This window comes from Dendrobates tinctorius, unplaced genomic scaffold (assembly GCF_039654945.1).
Source record: "Dendrobates tinctorius isolate UK_male_01 unplaced genomic scaffold, ASM3965494v1 ptg000036l, whole genome shotgun sequence".
Taxonomy (NCBI): Eukaryota; Metazoa; Chordata; class Amphibia; order Anura; family Dendrobatidae; genus Dendrobates; species Dendrobates tinctorius.
Genome location: NW_027361704.1, coordinates 6,023,370 through 6,046,027, shown reverse-complemented (window position 1 = coordinate 6,046,027; position 22,658 = coordinate 6,023,370).

Genomic DNA, 22,658 nt, shown 5'->3' with positions numbered 1-22,658 from the left:
CTTGTTATTATGGCATCTTTAAAGATTAAAAATAATGGTCTATCTATGACTGTACTTAATTCCTGCAGTACTCGGGGGGTGTATCCCATCTGGGCCCGGGGATTTGTCAATTTTACAGATTTTTAGACGCCGCCGTACCTCCTGCTGGGTTAAGCAGGTGACATTTAATGGAGAATTTTTATCACTGATCATGTTATCCGTCATGGGATTTTCTTGTGTAAATACTGTTGAAAAAAAGTCATTTAGCATATTGGCTTTTTCCTCATCCTCATCCACCATTTCACCCAGACTATTTTTAAGGGGGTCAGCACTATCATTTTTTAGTTTCTTACTATTTATGTAGTTAAAGATTATTTGGGGATTATTTTTACTTTCTCTGGCAATGAGTCTCTCTGTCTCAATCTTTGCTGTCTTGATTTGCTTTTACAGAATTTATTTAATTCTCTGTATTTATTTAATGCCTCATCACTACCTACTTGCGATAATTCTCTAAATGCTTTCTTTTTGTCACTTATTGCGCCCCTTACAGCTCTATTTAACCATAGTGGTTTCCTCCTATTTCTAGTATGTTTATTCCCATACGGTATATATTGTGCACAGGTCCTATTTTGGATGCTAATAAATGTCTCCTATTTTCTTTGTGTGTTTTTATGTCTCAGGATATCGTCCCAGTTAATTGCGCCAAGATCATCTCTCATCCGTTGGAAATTTGCTTTCCTGAAGTTTAGTGTCCTTGTAACCCCTCTACTACACATCTTATTAAAGAATACATGAAAACTTATTATTTTGTGATCACTATTACCCAAGTGACCCTCAACCCTTATATTTGATATGCGGTTTGGCCTGTTGGTTAATATTAGGTCGAGCAGTGCCCCCCTCTTGTTGGGTCCTCAACCAGTTGTGAAAGGTAATTGTCTCTCACAGTTGTCAAAAACCCATTATCTTTGCTGGAACTGCAGGTTTCGGTTCTCCAATGTATTTCAGGGTAGTTGAAGTCCCCCATAATAATGACTTCTCCTTGAGTCGTAGCTTCATCTATTTGCTTTATGAGGATATTCTCTGTTGCTTCCATTATTTTTGGAGACTTATAACAAACCCCTATCAGTAATTTTTTATTTTTCCCCCTCCCCTTATCTCCACCCACAGGGACTCTACATTTTCATTAGATTCATATATATTATCACGCAGGATAGGTTTTAAGGATGATTTTACATATAAACACACACCTCCCCCTCGCTTATTTGTACGGTCATTTCTGAACAGACTATAGCCCTGTAAATTAACCGCCCAGTCATGGCTCTTGTCCAGCCATGTCTCAGATATACCCAACATGTCATAATTATGTTCCAACAAAATAAATTCTAATTCCTCCATTTTGTTGGCGAGGCTTCTGGCATTAGTATACATGCACTTTATGTATCTCTCTGTATCTCTATTCTTTCTTAAATTATTAACTGTTCTAACCCCACCCCCAATTTCATTATTTGTGCCAAGGTCTCTATCTGCACTGTCTTCTCCTCCTATAAAAGGAATACCCTCCCCCCAGTCCCTAGTTTAAACACTCCTCCAACCTTCTAGCCATTTTCTCCCCCAGCACAGCTGCACCCTCCCCATTGAGGTGCAGCCTGTCCCTAGCGTAGAACCTGTAGCCAACCAAGAAGTCAGTCCAGTTCTCCAGGAACCCAAACCCCTCCTTCCTACACCAATTCCTGAGCCACTTATTAACCTCCCTAATCTCCTGTTGCCTCTCTGGCGTGGCACGTGGTACAGGAAGTATTTCTGAAAATATCACCTTGGAGGTCCTTGCTTTAAGCTTGCAGCCTAATTCCCTGAAATCATCTTTAAGGACCTTCCACCTACCTCTAACTTTGTCATTTGTGCCAATGTGCACCATGACCGCTGGATCCTCACCAGCCCCTCCCAGTAAACTGTCAACCCGATCAGCGATGTGTCGGACTCGAGCGCCAGGTAGGCAGCACACCATTCGATGATCCCTGTCTTTGTTACAGATTGCCCTATCTGTTCCCCTAATAATTGAGTCCCCCACTACCAGCACCTGTCTGGCCTGCCCTGCTCTCCTATTTCCCCCCTTACTGGAGCAGACACTCCTCCAGCTTTCAGAGGGAATGCCTTGCTGCAGCAGTGCTACACCTGTACTGACACCCCCCTCATCTGCCAACTTAGCAAACTTATTGGGGTGTGCCAGATCAGGACTAGCCTCCCTGGCACTCTTCCCTCTACCCCGCCTTCTGTCACCCAGCTAGCTGCTTCACTGTCCTGCAGCTCCAATCTAGTATCCCATTGAGTGTCTGCTCAGTGAGCAGAAGACTCCTTTCCATATTGTCTATGGATCTCAGTGTTGCCAGCTGCACATTTAGATCCAGTATCTGGGCTTCCAAATGCACAACATGCTCACATCTCGCACAGCAGTATGCACCCTCGACCGGCTGTTCAAGGATTTCATACATGCTGCAAGACGTACACTGGATGGCATTGGCAATAGTGGAGCACATCCTAATGGGGATTTCACCACACAGAAAAGATAAGTAAAAATATATAAAGCGTATTAATAAAATATAACAGTAATTCAGTAATACCTCCCTAATAAACTCCCTGAATCCAAAGTCACTGAATCACAAGTCACACACTTACCACAGTTCACACTTACACTCAGGTCACACTCAGGTCGTTCACAGTCGCTCAGGCAGAAGAGTTTTTTTTTCCCTTTTACCAGCAAACCACCCTGCTGCTCAATGCACTTCCAAAAGCAGTTGAGCCCCAATCAGCTGCCCCTTATAAACCCTTAATTATGAACCTCCACCCTTAATTAACTCCTTGCGAATATAGTTACACCTCAAGATTTAATTCCAATATAGTTAACCCTTAAAAACACAGATAGTAAAATAAGAGATTACCCCTGTAGAGAGAAAAAATAGGTTAAACAAGCCCCCCAAAATTGAACAGTTAGAAAAGCACTCAGCAACCCACAATTCAGGAACTCACACCAATTCACACAGGTATTTGTTAAAGGTTTTCCAAATACCTCATCACTGAATCACAAGTCACACACTTACCACAGTTCGCACTTACGCTCAGGTCACACTCAGCTCGTTCACACTCGCTCAGGCAGAAGATTTAAAAGAGATTTTTTTTTTCCTTTTACCAGCAAACCACCCTGCTGCTCAATGCACTTCCATTTCACCAGCATCCCTGAAATATGTGTTACGTGTTGGGATAGCATGGTTTCCCATCCTTTCCCGCTGATGTCCGCTTTTATAGTGATCGCTGGGTCTTGCGTCCAGGGAACCCCTCTGCTCAAGTTTTCTGTTTTTAAACCACCATGTCAGCAAGATCTTTACACGTGGCGGCAGCTGGATCTTCTTGTCCAAGGATTCGGGAGATCCGTTCCAGTTTGCCAGGATGTGTGTCTGAAGCGTTCTGGTGTGTGCTTGTGCCCATGCTACCATCTGGATTCAGGATGTCATAGATCCGAGAACCGACGTGGCCCATAATAATAATAATAATAATAATAATAATAATAATAATCTTTATTTATATAGCGCCAACATATTCTGCGGCGCTTTACAGTTTAACAGTTTCAAAACACAAGTCATAAGTAACAACGTTAACAATACGATAATTAAAGCAAAATAAGACAAAATAAGACGACTCTGCTCGTGAGAGCTTACAATCAACAAGGAGGTGAATGAGATACAAACTACAGGTGTGTATTTGCAATTGTATATTTACAATGAAGGTCCAGCCATCTTGAGGGAGTGAAGGATGGGTGGAGATAGTGAATGGGCTACACACGCACACTTACACATAGAATGACTTTGATTAGTGAACGTGATAAGCTGCTCTGTACAAATGTGTTTTGAGGCATCGCCTAAAACTATGCAAATTGTGGTTAGTCCTAATTTCTTGGGGTAGAGCATTCCAGAGGATAGGAGCAGCACGGGAGAAGTCTTGGAGTCGGGAGTGGGAGGTACAGATTAGTGCAGAGGTTAGTCGAAAGTCGTTTGCAGAGTGCAGCGATCGGCTAGGCTGATAGACAGAAATTAGGGAGGAGATGTAGGGGGGTTCCGCACTGTGGAGAGCTTTGTGGGTGAGAACAAGTACTTTGAATTGGATCCTATAATGAATGGGCAGTCAGTGTAATGACTGACGAAGAGCGGACACGTCCGAGTACCGATTAGCCAGATGGAAGACCCTGGCTGCTGCATTAAGTATGGACTGGAGAGGGGATAGCCCATCTTAATGACACCACTTTTTTGCTCTGTAGTATCTTTATTTTTGATTTTAACAAGATCTGTTTTTGTTTGGGCAAGAAAGATGTTTGGCTGTGTGAGTTTAGTAGGACTCCTAAGAATGTTTTTGTTGTTCCAGGAACCATATCTGACTTTTTGAGGTTCACTATCCAGCCTAGAGATGATAAGATCTGGGTCGTCATCTGTAGATGTTACTGTAGCATGGGTACTGAAGGAGCCACCAACAAAAGGTTGTCATAGTATGGACCTATGCATATATGCTGATTTCTGATACATGATAGACCAAATGGGAGGACATTGAACTGATAATGGTCTGTGTGCTGTCCCTGGGCAATTGCAAATCTTAAAAGTTGGATGGATTGGAATGTGATAATATGCATCCTGTAGGTCTATTGTCGCCATGATGAAATCCTGCCCAATCAGAGGTACTGATGACTAGTGTTGAGCGATACCACCCGATACTGAAAAATATTGTATCGGAATGGATCGGCCGATCTAAAAAAGTATCGGGTATCGCCGATTCCGATCCTGGAAGTCCCATTCAAGTCAATGGAACAGAAATATCGGAATTAAAAAAACCCCTTTCTTTCCCTGTTGGTTAATTCTACATGGAGAAAAACAACTAATAATAATGTAGAATGTATTGTGGGAGGTGTAGGAGACATTAAAGCCATAGAGGTTTAGCCCAATGAAATGGAATAGCAGGAATTTTTTTTTTTTTTAAAGACGTTCGTAGTTACAAAGATATTGACTATGTTAAAGTCTTTAATTTTTTGTCAGATATGTATGTTTCACTACTTCCATGCTCTTCACCTTCTTTTTTACTTCTCCCATACTTTCTCCTTCATCATCTTCAGCAGTGGTATCTTCTTTTTCTTCTTCTTCTTCTTCTTCTTCTTCTTCTTCTTCTTCTTCTTCTTCTTCTTCTTCTTCTTCTTCTTCTTCTTCCTATTCTTCTTCTTCTTCCTATTCTTCTTCTTCTTCTTCTTCTTCCTATTCTTCTTCTTCTTCTTCTTCTTCTTCTTCTTCTTCTTCTTCTTCTTCTTCTTCTTCTTCCTATTCTTCTTCCTCCTATTCTTCTTCTTCCTATTCTTCTTCTTCTTCCTATTCTTCTTCTTCTTCTTCTTCTTCCTATTTTTCTTCTTCTTCTTCCTATTCTTCTTCTTCTTCTTCCTCCAATTCTTCTTCTTCTTCTTCCTATTCTTCTTCTTCTTCCTATTCTTCTTCATCATATTCTTATTTGTGTCAGGCATTTCTGTAGTTGTTATCTCTAAAAGTTTGAAGATTACACCTTCCATTCAGCCTGTCACAAAAGATTTACAACAGGATTTGTCCGCGTTCAGTTTGGCCTGCAGCAGCAGGCCTTTTCCAGGGGCACCACGAGGAGGAACGGACTCACCCCCATACACTGCTTAGTCTTCTTCTGCTTATAAATTTGATAATCTCATTTGCTCAGATTTTTAGTCTTATGCGTAATGTTCTTCTGCTTTTGGTTTTTATGCTTCTTGGTCTTCTGTCTCTTGTTGTTCTGCATCTTGTTGGTTGTCTTCCTGTTCTTTGTCCTCTTGGTCATCTTCTTCAGGGTCATCTTTTAGGTATTGTTCTGTGTGGTCTTCAGGGTCGTCGTCTTCAAGGTCATTGTCAGGGAGATCCAGAGTGAGAATCAAAAACCATTTCCACAAGCTTGAACTTTGAAAAGTAGCAGAAGTTACAAGAAGGCTGAGGAACTGGCGAGAACCAGCTGATGGTACTGGAACCCAGAGTGGCAGCAGAATGAACAAGAGCCAATGGCACAACCGTGGACCAGCTGACGGTGCTGGAACACGGTTACTAAGCAGGAGGTACCTGTGCTCCACAGCACTACCAAGGACCAGCAGACGTTGGTTGAACTCGGATACCGACAAGGAGGCACCTAGGCCAAAGGCACTGCTGAGAACCAGCTGACGGTGCAGGAACCCGGATGGGCAGCAGAAGCTGCAAGAGCAAATGAAACTAGCGAGGACCAGCTGACGGTGCTGGAACCCAGAGTGGCAGCAGAAGGAACAACAGCCAATGGCACAACCGTGGACCAGCTGACGGTGCTGGAACACGGTTACTAAGCAGGAGGTACCTGTGCTAAAAAGTACTACCATGGACCAGCAGACGTTGCTGGGACTCGGATACCAAGAAGGAGGCACCTAAGCCAAAGACACTGCCGAGAACCAACTGACGGTGCTGGACCCCAGATGGGTAGCAGAAGGTACCCAGGAAAAAGCAATGTTGCAAGGCCATGAGCCGGCCGCAGTTACCAAAACCCACAGTCCAACAGGGGGTGCTTGTCCTATTGGCACTACGGAACCAGCCTTTATTACCAGAACCCGCAGCCCACATAGGAAGCACCAAAACTGCAGGCACCATAGACTCGGCTAACCCAACCGCAACACGACAGGACAACGTATCGCTGGCAAAGTGACGTTGACACTACCCGGAAACAGCAGGCGTGCTGGAACCAGGCTGGGCAGGAGGGAGTGCCCGTGCCAAAGACACTTCCTAGAACCAGCTGACGGTGCTGGAACCCGGAGGGGTAGCATTAGCTACAAGAGTCAATGGAACTACCGAGAACCAGCTGACGGTGCTGGAACCCGGAGGGGGAGCAAAAGGAACAAGAGCCAATGGCACAACCGTGGACCAGCTGACGTTGCTGGAACACGGTTACTAAGCAGGAGGTACCTGTGCTAAAAAGCACTACCAAGGACCAGCAGACGTTGCTGGAACTCGGATACCATGAAGGAGGCACCTAGGCCAAAGGCTCTGCCGAGAACCAGTTGACGGTGCTGGAACCCGGATGGGTAGCAGAAGGTACCCAGGAAAAACAAAGTTGCAAGGCCGCGAGCCGGCCACAGTTACCGAAACCCACAGTCCTACAGGGAGTGCTTGACCTATTGGCACTATGGAACCAGCCTTTGTTACCAGAACCCACAGCCCACATAGGAAGCACTGAAACTGCAGGCACCATAGACTCGGCTAACCCAACCGCAACACGACAGGACAACGTATCGGTGGCAAAGTGACATTGACACTACCCAGAAACAGCAGGCGTGCTGGAACCAGGCTGGGCAGGAGGGAGTGCCTGTGCCAAAGACACTGCCGAGAACCAGCTGACAGTGCTGGAACCCGGAGGGGCAGCAAAAGGAACAAGAGCCAATGGCACAACCGTGGACCAGCTGACGTTGCTGGAACACGGTTACTAAGCAGGAGGTACCTGTGCTAAAAAGCACTACCAAGGACCAGCAGACGTTGCTGGAACTCGGATACCATGAAGGAGGCACCTAGGCCAAAGGCTCAGCCGATGAACAGCTGACGTTGCTGGAACCCGGCTGGGCAGGAGGGAGTGCCCGTGGCAAACACACTTCTGAGCAGCAACATGCGATGTTGAAGCCCAGGGGTCAATCAGGCAGCAGGCTGTGGCCAACTTGGAGCGAGTTTTATATTGGTTGCACACAACTACTGATTGTAACCGTGATCCACTTTGGCCTCTGGCTCTACTGTCTCTAGTATTTCCCCTGGCCTCCAACCATGGCAGTTGCTGCTCTGCAGAGTTGTCTGCAAAATCCACACTTGTTCCTTAGTTACTGGGGCTCAGTCACGTCAGTTGATCCCCTGATGTGTGTTCGGCAAGGTGTCCTGCTCTGTCCACATTCCCACAACTATTAATTGGAATGGGGACAGAGCAGGAGACATTGCCGGACACACCACAGGGGATCAACTGACGTGAGTGAGCCCCAGTAACACAGGAACAAGTGTGGATTGTGCAGACGGCACATCAGAGCAGCGACTGGCGGGGTTGGATGCCAGGGGAAATACTAGAGACAGTACAGCCAGAGGCCTAAGTGGATGACGGTTAAAAGTCAGTAGTAGTGTGATGTTGGAGGCAGCAGGAGACTTTGCCATCCGCACAGCAGGGGAACAGCTGGCGTTACTGAACCCCACAGACACAGGAGCGAGTGTTTCTATCTGTGCGGACGGCACTTCCAAGCTACAACTGGCTGTGTTGAAGCCCAGGATCAATGCTCCGAGCAGGCTGAGGCTTACTTGAAGCAAGTGGAAAATAACATGTAGTGTGATGCTGGAGGCAGCAGGAGACTTTGCCATCGGCTCAGCAGGGGAACAGATGGCGTTACTGAAGCCCACAGACACAGGAGCGAGTGTTTTTATCTGTGCGGACGGCACTTCCAAGCTACAACTGGCTGTGTTGAAGCCCAGGATCAATGCTACGAGCAGGCTGAGGCCTACTTGAAGCAAGTGGAAAATAACATGTAGTGTGATGTTGGAGGCAGCAGGAGACTTTGCCATCCGCACAGCAGGGGAACAGCTGGCGTTACTGATCCCCACTAACACAGGAGCTAGTGTGTGTTTCTCTGTTAAGATGGCACTTCTGAACACCAACTGGCATTGTTGGAGCCCAGGATGAGGCATGGATTTGGCTGAGGTCAACTTCCAGCATGTTTTATAGAGGTTGTAGACTACTACTGATTGTAACCGTGCTCCACTTAGGCCTCTGGCTCCACTGTCTCTAGTATTTTCCCTGTCCTCCAACCCCGCGAGTGACAGCTCTGAAGTGGCGTCAGCACGATCCACACTTGTTCCTGTGTTACTTTGCCTCAGTCCCGTCAGTTGATCCCCCAATGTGTGTCCGGCAAGGTCTCCTGCTCTGTCCTCCTTCACACTACTAGTAATGGGAATGTGGACAGAGCAGGAGACCTTTACAGACACACATCAGGGGATCAACTGACGTGACTGAGGCCAAGTAACACAGGAACAAGTGTGGATTGTGCTGACGCCACTTCTGAGCTGTCACTCGCGGGCTTGGAGGCCAGGGGAAATACTAGAGACAGTGGAGCAAGAGGCCTAAGTGGAGCATGGTTAAAAATCAGTAGTAGTTTGAATGTGGATGGAGCAGGAGACTTTGCCGTCCACACAGCAGGGGAGCAGCTGGCATTACTTAACCCCACTAACACAGGAGCGAGTGTTTCTATCTGTGCGGACGGCACTTCCAGGCTACAACTGGCTGTGTTGTAGCCCAGGATCAATGCTCCGAGCAGGCTGAGGCCTACTTGGAGCGAGGAGAAAAAGCATTGTAGTGTGAGTTTGGAGGCAGCAGGAGACTTTGCCGTCCACACAGCAGGGGAACAGCTGGCATTACTGAACCCCACAGACACAGGAGCAAGTGTTTATATCTGTGCGGACGGCACTTCCAGGCTACAACTGGCTGTGTTGAAGCCCAGGATCAATGCTCCGAGCAGGCTGAGGCCTACTTGGATCAAGGGGAAAATAACATGTACTGTGACGTTGGAGGCAGCAGGAGACTTTGCCATCCGCACAGCAGGGGAACAGCTGGCGTTACTGAACCCCACAGACACAGGAGCGAGTGTTTCTATCTGTGCGGACGGCACTTCCAAGCTACAACTGGCTGTGTTGAAGCCCAGGATCAATGCTCCGAGCAGGCTGAGGCCTACTTGGAGCAAGTGGAAAATAACATGTAGTGTGATGTTGGAGGCAGCAGGAGACTTTGCCGTCCACACAGCAGGGGAACAGCTGACGTTACTGAACTCCACTAACACAGGAGCTAGTGTGTTTTTCTCTGCGGAGACAGCACTTCTGAACACCAACTGGCGTTGTTGGAGCCCAGGATGAGGCATTGAGCAGGCTGAGGCCTGATGGTGTTGGCATGTGGAGGCAGCAGGAGACATTGCCGTCTACACAGCAGGGGAACAGCAGGCATTACTGAACCCTACTGACACTGGAGCTAGAATGTTTTTCTCTGCGGAGACGGCACTTCTGAACACCAACTGGCGTTGCTGGAGCCCAGGATGAGGCATGGAGCAGGCTGAGGCCTGCTGTTTTTTGAATGTGGAGGCAGCAGGAGACATTGCCGTCCACACAGCAGGGGAACAGCTGGCGTTACTGAACCCCACTAACACAGAAGCGAGTGTTTCTATCTGTGCGGACGGCACTTCCAGGCTACAACTGGCTGTGTTGTAGCCCAGGATGAAGCATGCAGCAGGCGGAGGACAACTTGCAGCTGGTTTTATAGAGGTTGTAGACTACTACTGATTGTCGCCATGCTCCACTATGGCCTCCGGCTCCACGGTCTCTAGTATTTCCCCAGGCCAACAACCCCACCAGTTACAGCTGTGAAGTGGCGTCTGCACAATCCACACTTGTTCCTGTGTAACTGTGGCTCAGTCCCGTCTGTTGATCCCCTGATGTGTGTCTGGCAAGCTCTCCTGCTCAGTCATCATTCACACTACTAGTAATGTGAATGTGGACAGAGCAAGAGACCTTGCCCGACACACATCAGGGGATCAACTTACGGGACTGAGCCACAGTAACTCAGGAACAAGTGTGGATTGTGCAGACGCCACTTCACAGCTGTAACTGGCGTGGTTGTTGGCCAGGGGAAATGCTAGAGACTGTGGAGCCAGAGGCCTAAGTTGACCAAAGTTACAAATCTGTAGTAGTTTGCATGTGGAGGCAGCAGGAGACATTGCCGTCCACACAGCAGGGAAATAGCTGACGTTACTGAACCCCACTAACACAGGAGCTCGTGTGTTTTTCTCTGTGAAGACGGCACTTCTGAACACCAACTAGCGTTGTTGGAGCCCAGGATGAGGCATGGAGCAGGCTGAGGCCTGCTGTTTTTTGAATGTGGAGGCAGCAGGAGACATTGCCGTCCACACAGCAGGGGAACAGCTGACGTTACTGAACCCCACTAACACAGGAGCTAGTGTGTGTTTCTCTGTTAAGACGGCACTTCTGAACACCAACTGGCATTGTTGGAGCCCAGGATGAGGCATGGAGCAGGCTGAGGCCTGATGGTGTTGGCATGTGGAAGCAGCAGTAGACTTTGCTGTCTACACAGCAGGGGACCAGCAGGCATTACTGAACCCCACTGACACTGGAGCTAGAGTGTTTTTCTCTGCGGAGACAGCACTTCTGAACACCAACTGGTGTTGTTGGAGCCCAGGATGAGGCATGGAGCAGGCTGAGACCTGATGGTGTTGGCATGTGGATGGAGCAGGAGACATTGCCATCTACACAGCAGTGTTGTGAGTTCATTTTCCCCTTCACCATTGAGGTCTGATGAACTCCCTCTTCTGGTGAAGGAAGGTAGTGAGGCTGATTACCAAGCACCTGAGCAGGATGATGATGACTGGGTGACTGGAATTGCTGACTGGATATAAGGCAGCCGACGCCCTTCTGCCTTGCTGGTGATTTCTCAGAGGGATTCTAGGAGACCAGTCTGATTCCTGCTCCTCAAAAGCTAAGTTTTCTGCTCTGCTTTTTGCATTTGTGCTTTGGTTTTGTTTTGCCATGTTTTTCTGGATTTCTGCCATCCCCTGCTGGGGTGAGCTGAATTCCTTTTTGCTCTGTCTTCAGAAAATACCTGAGTACTGATATAGTCTTTTTGAAGCCTAGCGTCTTCAGGGCTTTTTTCCCTATCAGTCTGTTGGCTCTTGTTTTGATAGGGTTTTGGCGGATTGCAGACAGCAGCTTTTCTATCCTGTCCTATTTAGTTAGCTTGGGCCCCATCATTTGCTCAGCCTATCTTTCTATCTGTGTGAGTGTTTTTTCATCTTGCTTCACCGTCATTATATGTTGGGGGCTGCCTATTGCTTTGGGGTCTGCTCTGGGGCAGTTTAGATTTCCCTTTCTGTCTTTAGGCTATTTAGTTCTCCAGCTGTGATCGAGGGGTCTAGGGCACAGTAGGAACCCCCCACGGCTACTGCTAGTTGTTGTTGATAGGTTCAGGGGTCTGCAATCCGATAGCTGCCAACTTCTCTGGATTTCTGGACTTTATTTAGTATTTCTGTTTTTGCCTCCTACGGTGACTCATTTATAACAGAATCACCAGCCATACCGCAGATCCTAGGGTACTCAATAGCAGGAAACAATTGTAAAAAAAAAGGTGTGTATATTTTTTCCTCTATATATCTGAGGCCGTAGGGGGAATTTTTTTTTTCTTTCAATGGAGATAAGGAGATAAAGCAATTGTCTTATCGTGTGGAGCAGCTCGCTGCGGAAGTGCGGGGAATTTCCGCCTACCTTGCTCATTCACATGCTGCTGAACGAAAGATCCCTACGCCTGATGTGTTTTTTGGGGATCAGTCTAAATTTTTGAATTTCAAAAATAATTGTAAATTATTTTTTGCCTTAAAGCCTAACTCGTCAGGGAGTTCCGCGCAGCAGGTTAAAATTGTCATCTCCTTGCTGCGTGGCGATCCCCAGGATTGGGCGTTTTCTTTGAAACCAGATGATCCTATTCTGACTAATGTGAACGCATTTTTTCAAGCCTTGGGGTTGTTGTATGACGAACCTAATGCTATTGATCAGGCTGAAAAGACCCTGTTCGCATTGAGCCAGGGTTGAGATTCTGCAGAATTGTACTGTCAAAAATTCTGAAAGTGGGCGGTCATTACTACCTGGAATGATAATGCCTTGGCAGCTCTCTTTCGGAAGGGTTTGTCAGAAGCCGTAAAAGATACTATGGTGGGATTTCCTGTTCCCTCTGGTCTGGACGATTCTATGTCATTAGCCATTCAGGTTGATCGACGTTTATGTGAATGCAGGACTGCACGAGAGGTGTTGCCACCAGTTGAACAGGTGTCTGAACCTATGCAATGTGTTAGAGTTTTGTTCAGAGAGCAGCGTTAGGAGTTCAGAAGGCGTAATAAGTTGTGTTTTTTCTGTGGAGATGCCTCGCATATTATTTCTGTCTGTCCTAAACGAGAGAAACGCTTTGCACACACGTTTTCTGTTGGTGGTGTTCAACCTAAGTTTCTTCTGGCTATTACTCTGATCTGCTCCCTGTCCACATTTTCCGCCAAGGCTTTTGTGGATTCGGGAGCAGCCCTGAACCTAATGGACTTGTATTTTGCTAAACGCTGTGGATTTCCGATGACACCTCTGCGGACGCCTATCCCTTTGAGGGGGATTGATGCTACTCCTTTGGCGAAAAATAAACCTCAGTTTTGGACCCAGGTGGTAATGCGGGTCGCCCCAGACCATCAAGAAAATTGCAGATTTTTGGTGTTGCATAATTTGCATGATACCATTGTTCTAGGGTTTCCCTGGTTGCAAATTCATAATCCAGTTTTGGATTGGAAATCTGTGTCTGTGGTGAGTTGGGGTTGTCAGTGTGCCTTTAGTGAGGCTCCGGTTTTTTTCCACCTCTCCTCAGTCGCATGATGTTCCTGATTATTTGGCGGACTTTTATGATGTATTTAGTGAGAATGAATCTGCGTCTTTGCCTCCTCATAGGAGTTATGACTGTGCAATTGAACTGAGCCCGGGGTGTAAATTTCCCAAGGGTCGGCTCTTCAATTTATCTGTACCCGAGCACTAGGCTATGCGATCCTATATTAAGGAGGCATTGGAGAAGGGTCATATTAGACCATCCTCTTCACCCTTAGGTGCCGTTTTTTTTTTCGTGGCCAAAAAGGATGGTTCATTAAGGCCTTGAATTATCGTGCCCTCAACAAAATTACTATTAAATATCAGTATCCGTTACCCCTGATTTCGCATCTATTCTCCAGAGTTAAAGGTGCTTGCTGGTTTACCAAGCTTGACCTCAGGGGGGCGTATAATCTTATCTGCATTAAGCATGGGGATGAATGGAAGACGGCGTTTAATACTCCGGAGGGACATTTTGAGTACCTGGTGATGCCTTTTGGGCTCACTAATGCCCCTTCTGTCTTCCAGTGCTTCATGAACGACATTTTCCAGGACTTTGTGGATAAATTTTTAAATATCTATCTGGATGATATTTTGATCTTCTCCAAGGATTGGGATTCTCATGTGGAACATGTTCGGACTGTGTTCCGGATCTTGAGGGAGAATTCCCTGTATGTCAAAGGATCGAAATGCCTTTTTGGGGTACAGAGGATTTCATTTTTGGGATTTATTTTGTCTCCGTCAACTATTGAAATGGACCCGGCCAAGGTACAGGCCATTTATGATTGGGTTCAGCCCACTTCTTTGAAGGCCCTCCAGAAGTTTTTGGGTTTTGCTAATTTTTATCGGAAATTTATAGCAAAATTTTCTAGTATTGCCAAGCCATTGACTGATCTGACTAAGAAGGGTGCTGATGTGTTGAATTGGTCTCCGGAGGCTGTTTCTTCCTTTCAGGAGCTGAAGCGAAGATTCACTTCTGCCCCGGATTTGCGGCAACCTGATGTCTCACTCCTGTTCCTGGTAGAGGTGGACACTTCTGAGATTGGTGCAGGAGCTGTTTTGTCCCAAAAGGATCCTGTAACATCTAAAATGAATCCCTGTGCTTTCTTTTCCCGAAAGTTCTCTCCATCTGAACGTAACTATGATGTGGGGAATCGGGAACTGTTAGCCATGAACTGGGCATTTGAGGAGTGGAGACATTGGTTGGAGGGAGCTAAACATCAAGTCGTGGTCCTCACTGACCACAAGAATTTGATTTACCTGGAGTCGGCCAAACGCTTGAACCCTAGACAGGCTAGGTGGGCCTTGTTTTTTACACGTTTTGATTTTGTGGTCTCTTTTCTTCCTGGCACTAAGAATGTCAAGGCTGACGCTCACTCTAGGAGCTTCTTTGCTGATTCTCCTGTGGTGACCAAGCCTGCTACCATCTTAGGCGAAGGGGTAGTTCTTTCTGCCATCTCGCCCGATTTGAGACGTGCTCTGGAAGAGTTCCAGGAGGACAAACCTGAGCATTGTCCCAGTGGAAAGCTGTATGTTCCTGACCTGAGGAAGATGAGAGTGATGTCTGAAGTTCATTGCTCTGCATTGGCTGGTCATCCAGGTATTTTTGGTACTAGAGATCTGGTGAGTCGGTCTTTTTGGTGGCCCGCCTTGTCTCGTGATGTCAGGAATTTTGCGCAGTCCTGTGGGACTTGCTCCCGATCTAAACCTTGTTCTCGCTCTAGTGGGTTGTTGATGCCTTTGCTGGTCCCCAGGAGGCCATGGACCCATATTTCAATGGATTTCATCTCTGATATGCCTGTCTCTCAGAGAAAGACTGTTATTTGGGTGATTTGTGATAGGTTCTCTAAGATGGTTCATCTTGTACCACTCCCTAAGTTGCCATCTTCCTCTGAGTTGGTGCCCCTGTTTTTGCCACAGGTGGTTCGCTTGCACGGGATTCCTGAGAACATTGTGTCTCACAGAGGAGTTCAGTTTGTGTCTAGATTTTGGAGGACTTTCTGTTCCAAGCTGGGAATTCAGTTGTCCTTCTCCTCTGCTTTTCACCCTCAGACCAAGCGGCAGACGGAGAGAACAAACCAGACCTTGGAGTTGTATTTGAGATGTTTTATTTCCGCTGATCAGGATGATTGGGTTTCATTTTTGCCCTTGGCCGAATTTGCTTTAAATAATAGAGCTAGTTCTGCCACTTTGATGTCACCTTTTTTTTGTAACTTTGGGTTTCATCCTCGATTTTCTTCAGGGCAGGTGGAGCCTTCTGCCTGCCCAGGTGTTGACACTGTGGTGGAGAGAATGCACCAGATCTGGGACCAAGTGGTGGATAAGTTATCTCTCTCCCAGGAAAAGGCCCAGCGGTTTTCCAACCGACATAGGACCATTGGTCCCCAGTTTAAGGTGGGAGATATGGTTTGGTTATCATCAAAAAATATCGCTATGAAGGTGACTTCTCCTAAGTTTAAGCCTAGATTTATCGGACCTTACAAGATTTTGGAGATTATTAATCCGGTCTCTTTTCGTTTGGCTCTTCCTGTCACATTTAAAATCCATAATGTGTTTCATAAGTCCTTGTTGAAGAGGTTTGTTGAACCAGTTGTTCCTGGGGTGGCACCTCCGGACCCTGTATTGGTTGAAGGTAACATGGACTATGAGGTAGAGAAGATACTGGATTCCCGTCTGGCTCGACGGAAACTCCAGTATTTGGTTAAGTGGAAGGGTTATGGTCAGGAGGATAACTCCTGGGTCTCTGCCTCTGATATTCATGCCAAAAGACTGGTGCGTGCCTTTCATCGGGCTCACCCTGATCGCCCTGGTGGCATGGATGAGGGTTCGGTGACCCCTCCTCAAGGGGGAGGTACTGTTGTGAGTTCATTTTCCCCTTCACCATTGAGGTCTGATGAACTCCCTCTTCTGGTGAAGGAAGGTAGTGAGGCTGATTACCAAGCACCTGAGCAGGATGATGATGACTGGGTGACTGGAATTGCTGACTGGATATAAAGCAGCCGATGCCCTTCTGCCTTGCTGGTGATTTCTCAGAGGGATTCTAGGAGACCAGTCTGATTCCTGCTCCTCAAAAGCTAAGTTTTCTGCTCTGCTTTTTGCATTTGTGTTTTGGTTTTGTTTTGCCTTGTTTTTCTGGATTTCTGCCATCCCCTGCTGGGGTGAGCTGAATTCCTTTTTGCTCTGTCTTCAAAAAATACCTGAGTACTGATATAGTCTTTTTGAAGCCTAGCGTCTTCAGGGCTTTTTTCCCTATCAGTCTGTTGGCTCTTGTTTTGATAGGGTTTTGGCGGATTGCAGACAGCAGCTTTTCTATCCTGTCCTATTTAGTTAGCTTGGGCCCCATCATTTGCTCAGCCTATCTTTCTATCTGTGTGAGTGTTTTTTCATCTTGCTTCACCGTCATTATATGTTGGGGGCTGCCTATTGCTTTGGGGTCTGCTCTGGGGCAGTTTAGATTTCCCTTTCTGTCTTTAGGCTATTTAGTTGTCCGGCTGTGATCGAGGGGTCTAGGGCACCGAAGGAACCCCCCACGGCTACTGCTAGTTGTTGTTGATAGGTTCAGGGGTCTGCAATGCGATAGCTGCCAACTTCTCTCATTTTCTGGACTTAGCTAGTATTTCTGTTTTTTCCTCCTACGGTGACTCATTCATAACACAGCAGGGGAACAGCAGGCATTACTGAACCCCACTAACACAGGAGCTAGTGTGTTTTTCTCTGCGGAGACGGCACTTCTGAACACCAACTGGCGTTGTTGGAGCCCAGGATGAGGCATGGAGCAGGCTGAGGCCTGATGGTGTTGGCATGTGTATGGAGCAGGAGACATTGCAGTCCACACAGCAGGGGAACAGCAGGCATTACTGAACCCCACTGACACAGGAGCTAGAGTGTTTTTCTCTGCGGAGACGGCACTTCTGAACACCAACTGGCGTTGTTGGAGACCAGGATGAGGCATGGAGCAGGCTGAGGCCTGATGGTGTTGGCATGTGGATGGAGCAGGAGACATTGCCGTCTACACAGCAGGGGAACAGCAGGCATTACTGAACCCTACTGACACTGGAGCTAGAGTGTTTTTCTCTGTGGAGACTGCACTTCTGAACACCAACTGGCGTTGTTGTAGCCCAGGATGAGGCATGGAGCAGGCTGAGGCCTGCTGTTTTTTGAATGTGGAGGCAGCAGGAGACATTGCCGTCCACACAGCAGGGGAACAGCTGGCGTTACTGAACCCCACTAACACAGAAGCGAGTGTTTCTATCTGAGCGGACGGCACTTCCAGGCTACAACTGGCTGTGTTGTAGCCCAGGATGAAGCATGCAGCAGGCGGAGGACAACTTGCAGCTGGTTTTATAGAGGTTGCAGACTACTACTGATTGTCGCCGTGCTCCACTATGGCCTCCGGCTCCACTGTCTCTAGTATTTCCCCAGGCCAACAACCCCGCCAGTTACAGCTGTGAAGTGGCGTCTGCACAATCCACACTTGTTCCTGTGTAACTGTGGCTCAGTTCTGTCTGTTGATCCCCTGATGTGTGTCTGACAAGCTCTCCTGCTCAGTCCTCATTCACACTACTAGTAATGTGAATGTGGACAGAGCAAGAGACCTTGCCGGACACACATCAGGGGATCAACTGACGGGACTGAGCCACAGTAACTTAGGAACAAGTGTGGATTGTGCAGACGCCACTTCACAGCTGTAACTGGCGTGGTTGTTGGCCAGGGGAAATACTAGAGACAGTGGAGCCAGAGGCCTAAGTTGACCAAAGTTACAAATCTGTAGTAGTTTGCATGTGGAGGCAGCAGGAGACATTGCCGTCCACACAGCAGGGGAACAGCTGACATTACTGAACCCCACTAACACAGGAGCTCGTGTGTTTTTCTCTGTGAAGACGGCACTTCTGAACACCAACTGGCATTGTTGGAGCCCAGGATGAGGCATGGAGCAGGCGGAGGCCTGCTCTTTTTTGGCATGTGGAGGCAGCAGGAGACATTGCTGTCCACACAGCAGGGGAACAGCTGACGTTACTGAACCCCACTAACACAGGAGCTCGTGTGTTTTTCTCTGTGAAGACGGCACTTCTGAACACCAACTGGCGTTGTTGGAGCCCAGGATGAGGCATGGAGCAGGCTGAGGCCTGCTGTTTTTTGAATGTGGAGGCAGCAGGAGACATTGCTGTCCACACAGCAGGGGAACAGCTGACGTTACTGAACCCCACTAAGACAGGAGCTAGTGTGTTTTTCTCTGTGAATACGGCACTTCTGAACACCAACTGGCATTGTTGGAGCCCAGGATGAGGCATGGAGCAGGCGGAGGCCTGCTGTTTTTTGGCATGTGGAGGCAGCAGGAGACTTTGCCGTCTACACAGCAGGGGAACAGCTGGCATTTCTGAACCCCACTAACACAGGAGCTAGTTTGTTTTTCTCTGTGAAGACGGCACTTCTGAACACCAACTGACGTTGGAGCCCAGGTTGAGGCCTGGAGCAGGCTGAGGCCTGATGGTGTTGGCATGTGGAGACAGCAGGAGACTTTGCCGTCTACACAGCAGGGGAACAGCTGGCATTACTGAACCCCACTAACACAGGAGCTGGTGTGTTTTTCTCTGTGAAGACGGCACTTCTGAACACCAACTGACGTTATTGGAGCCCAGGATGAGGCATGGAGCTGGCTGAGGCCAACTTGCAGCACGTTTTATAGATGTAGTAGACTACAACGGATTGTAACCGTGCTCCACTATGGCCTCCGGCTCCACAGTCTGTAGTATTTCCCCTTGCCTCCAACCCCGCCAGTGACAGCTCTGAAGTGGCGTCAGCACAATCCACACTTGTTCCTGTGTTACTTGGGCTCGGTCCTGTCAGTTGATCCCCTGATGTGCGTCCGGCAAGGTCTCCTGCTCTGTCCTCATTCACACTACTAGTAATGGGAATGTGGACAGAGCAGGAGACCTTGCCGGACACACATCAGGGGATCAACTGACGTGACTGAGGCCAAGTAACACTGGAACAAGTGTGGATTATGCAGACGCCACTTAAGAGCTGTCACTTGCGGGGTTGGAGGCCAGGGGAAATACTAGAGACGGTGGAGCCAGAGGCCTAAGTGGAGCAGGGTTAAAAATCAGTAGTAGTTTGAATGTGGATGGAGCAGGAGACTTTGCCGTCCACACAGCAGGGGAGCAGTTGGCATTACTGAACCCCACTAACACAGGAGCTTGTGTTTTTCTCTGTGCAAACGACACATCTGAGCAACAACTGGCTGTGTTGAAGCCCAGGGATTATAGTTCAGGTGGTAGAAACATGAACACAACAGGAGACCCGGATACAGTTGCCAACCAATTATTTAGTCTGGAAGAGGACTGGCAAATTCTGGGGAGATCCAGGCCTTGTTCATTTTCAGAAAAGTAAGCCGGTCGACGTTATCGGAAGAAAGTCGCGTGCGACGGTCTGTTAGTACACCACCTGCGGCACTAAAGACACGTTCCGATAATACACTGGCAGCAGGGCAAGCCAGCACCTCCAATGCATACTGGCTAAGCTCTGGCCATGTATCCAGCTTAGAGACCCAAAACTTGAAGGGGGAAGAGCCATCTGGGAGTACACTCACAGGGCAAGACATGTTGTCTGTCACCATCTGACGGAAACGTTGCCTCCTGCTGACTGGAGCCGTCAGTGATGGTGTAGACAATTGTGGCGGACACACAAAACGTTTCCACATTTGGGCCATAGTGGTCTTGCCTTGTGCTGAGGCGCTGCCTCTGCTCCCTCTTTGTGCCGAGTTTCCTCCACTGGGTCGAAGCACAGAGGTGCTTTGTAAAGCACTAGCACCACTGCTGTCGGGTGGAATGGAAAACATGATGGACTGCACCAGTGTGTCTTGATACTCCCGCAGTTTACGCTCCCGGTTGAATGTTGGTATGAGGGTTTGCAAGTTGTCCCAGTAGCGAGGATCTAGGAGGGTGTACACCCAATAATCAGCCGTGTAGAGAAAGTGGACGATGCGGCGGTCGTTTCTCAGGCACTGCAGCATGAAGTCAACCATGTGCTGCAGACTCCCAACTGCCAAAGAACCGCTGTCCCCTGCTTGAGGCGTGATCTCTGCCTGCTCTGCATCACCCCACCCTCACTGTACATACTGACTAGAGCTTTGTGTACCTCCCTCCTGTGGAGAGATGTCTTCCTCCTCCATCGACTCCTCCTCATCCTACTCACAAAGTGTCCCCTGCCTAGGCCTTTGTGAGGAAGCACGTAGCGCAGACTGTCCAGAAGCAGATGGCATTTGGGACTCCTTTACTCCACCTCTTCGAAAACCTCATCTCTTAGTGCTTGCAGTGTTTTTTGAAGCATGCAGATAAGGGGGACAGTCATGCTGACTAGTGCATCATCTGCACTCGCCATCCGCGTGGAATCATCGAAGGCATGCAAAACGAGGCAGATGTCCTTTATAGAGGCCCACTCAGTGGGGCTGAAGTGTGACCGGTGCACATTGCGACTTGTTTGGGCCTGATGTAGCTGGTACTCCATGACTGCTGCCTGCTGCTCACACAACCGCTCCAACATATGTAACGTTGAATTCCACCTGGTGCGTAGGTCACATATGATGCGATGTTCCGGAAGGCGCAATCGGCGCTGCAGAGCAGCAAGGCGAGATCTTGCCGTGCTGGAACGCCGCAAGTGAGCGCACTCTATGCGGACCTTGTGCAGCAGTGCATCAAGATCCGGATAGTCCCTCAGAAAGCTCTGCATGACCAAGTTGAGCACATGTGCCAGACATGGGATGTGAGTGAGGTTGCCAAGGCCAAAAGCTGCCACCAGATTTCGGCCATTGTCACACACTACCAAGCCCGGCAGGAGATACGCTGGCAGAAACCACACGTCGCTCTCCTGCTTGATGGCATTCCAGAGCTCCTGCGCTGTGTGGCTTCGATTCGCCAATGAAATTAATTTCAGTACGGCCTGTTGACATTTGGCCACGGCTGTGCTCATATCGGTCGTAACAGGCTCCTGCTGCGCTGTTTCAGAGGAACTGGAGTAGGAGGAGGAGTCAATGTGTACAGACTGGATTCCTGCAATCCATGGAGTTGGCAGAACACGTAGAGCGCCACTCTCCAGATCTGTACCCGGCTCCACAACATTGACCCTATGGGCAGTGAGGGAAAGGTATCGTCCCTGTCCAAGGTTACTGGTCCACGCATCGGTGGTCAGGCGGACCTTGCTACTGACGGCGCTTAGTAGTGCATATTTTATGTTTGCCTCCACATGTTTCTGCAGGGCACGGACAGCTCACCTGCTGAAATAAAACGGCTGGGCACAGTGTATTGTGGGACTGCCAATGCCATGAAGTCCCGGAAGGTGTCAGTCTCCACCAGCCTGAATGACAGCATTTCAAGGGCCAGTAGTTTGGCAATGCCAGCATTCAGAGCCTGTGGTCGGGGATGGTTTGCCGAGTATTGCCGCCTTTTCTCCCATGCCTGTGCTACTGATGGCTGACGAGTGGCCTGGGAGTGTGAGGATGACTGGGAATGTGGTGCTGTGGGTGGAATGTCACAGGGTCTCCGGTAGTGTTGAGCATTCCGATACTGCAAATATCGGGTATCGGCCGATATTCGCTGTATCGGAATTCCGATACCGAGTACCGATATTTTTTCAATATCGGATATCGGAATCGGAAGTTCCCATAATGCAAAGAGCCACTGCTGTGGCTCTGATTGGCTGGCGAAATGACGTCATCATGATGCGCGGTCTGTGCGCATCATGATGCGCCGTCAGTTCGGGCCTTCCGGGGGGGTCTATGCCGACTGCCCGGGGTTCTGTACCGGCCTGCCGGGGGTCTGTGCCGACTGCCCGGGGGTCTGTGCAGACTGCCGGGGGTCCGTACCGGCCTCCCGGTGGTCTGTGCCGACTGCCCGGGGGTCTGTGCCGACTGCCCGGGGGTCTGTGCGGACTGCCGGGGGTCTGTACCGGCCTGCCGGGGGGCTGTGCCGGCCTGCCGGTGGTCTGTACCGACTGTCCGGGGGTCTGTACCGAATGTCCGGGTGTCTGAGCGGACTGCCGGGGGTCTGTACCGGCCTGCCGGGGGGCTGTGCCGGCCTGCCTGGGGCTGTGCTGACTGTCGGGGGTCTGTGCCGACTGCCCGGGGGTCTGTGCGGACTGCCGGGGGTCTGTACCGGCCTGCCGGGGGGTGTGCCGGCC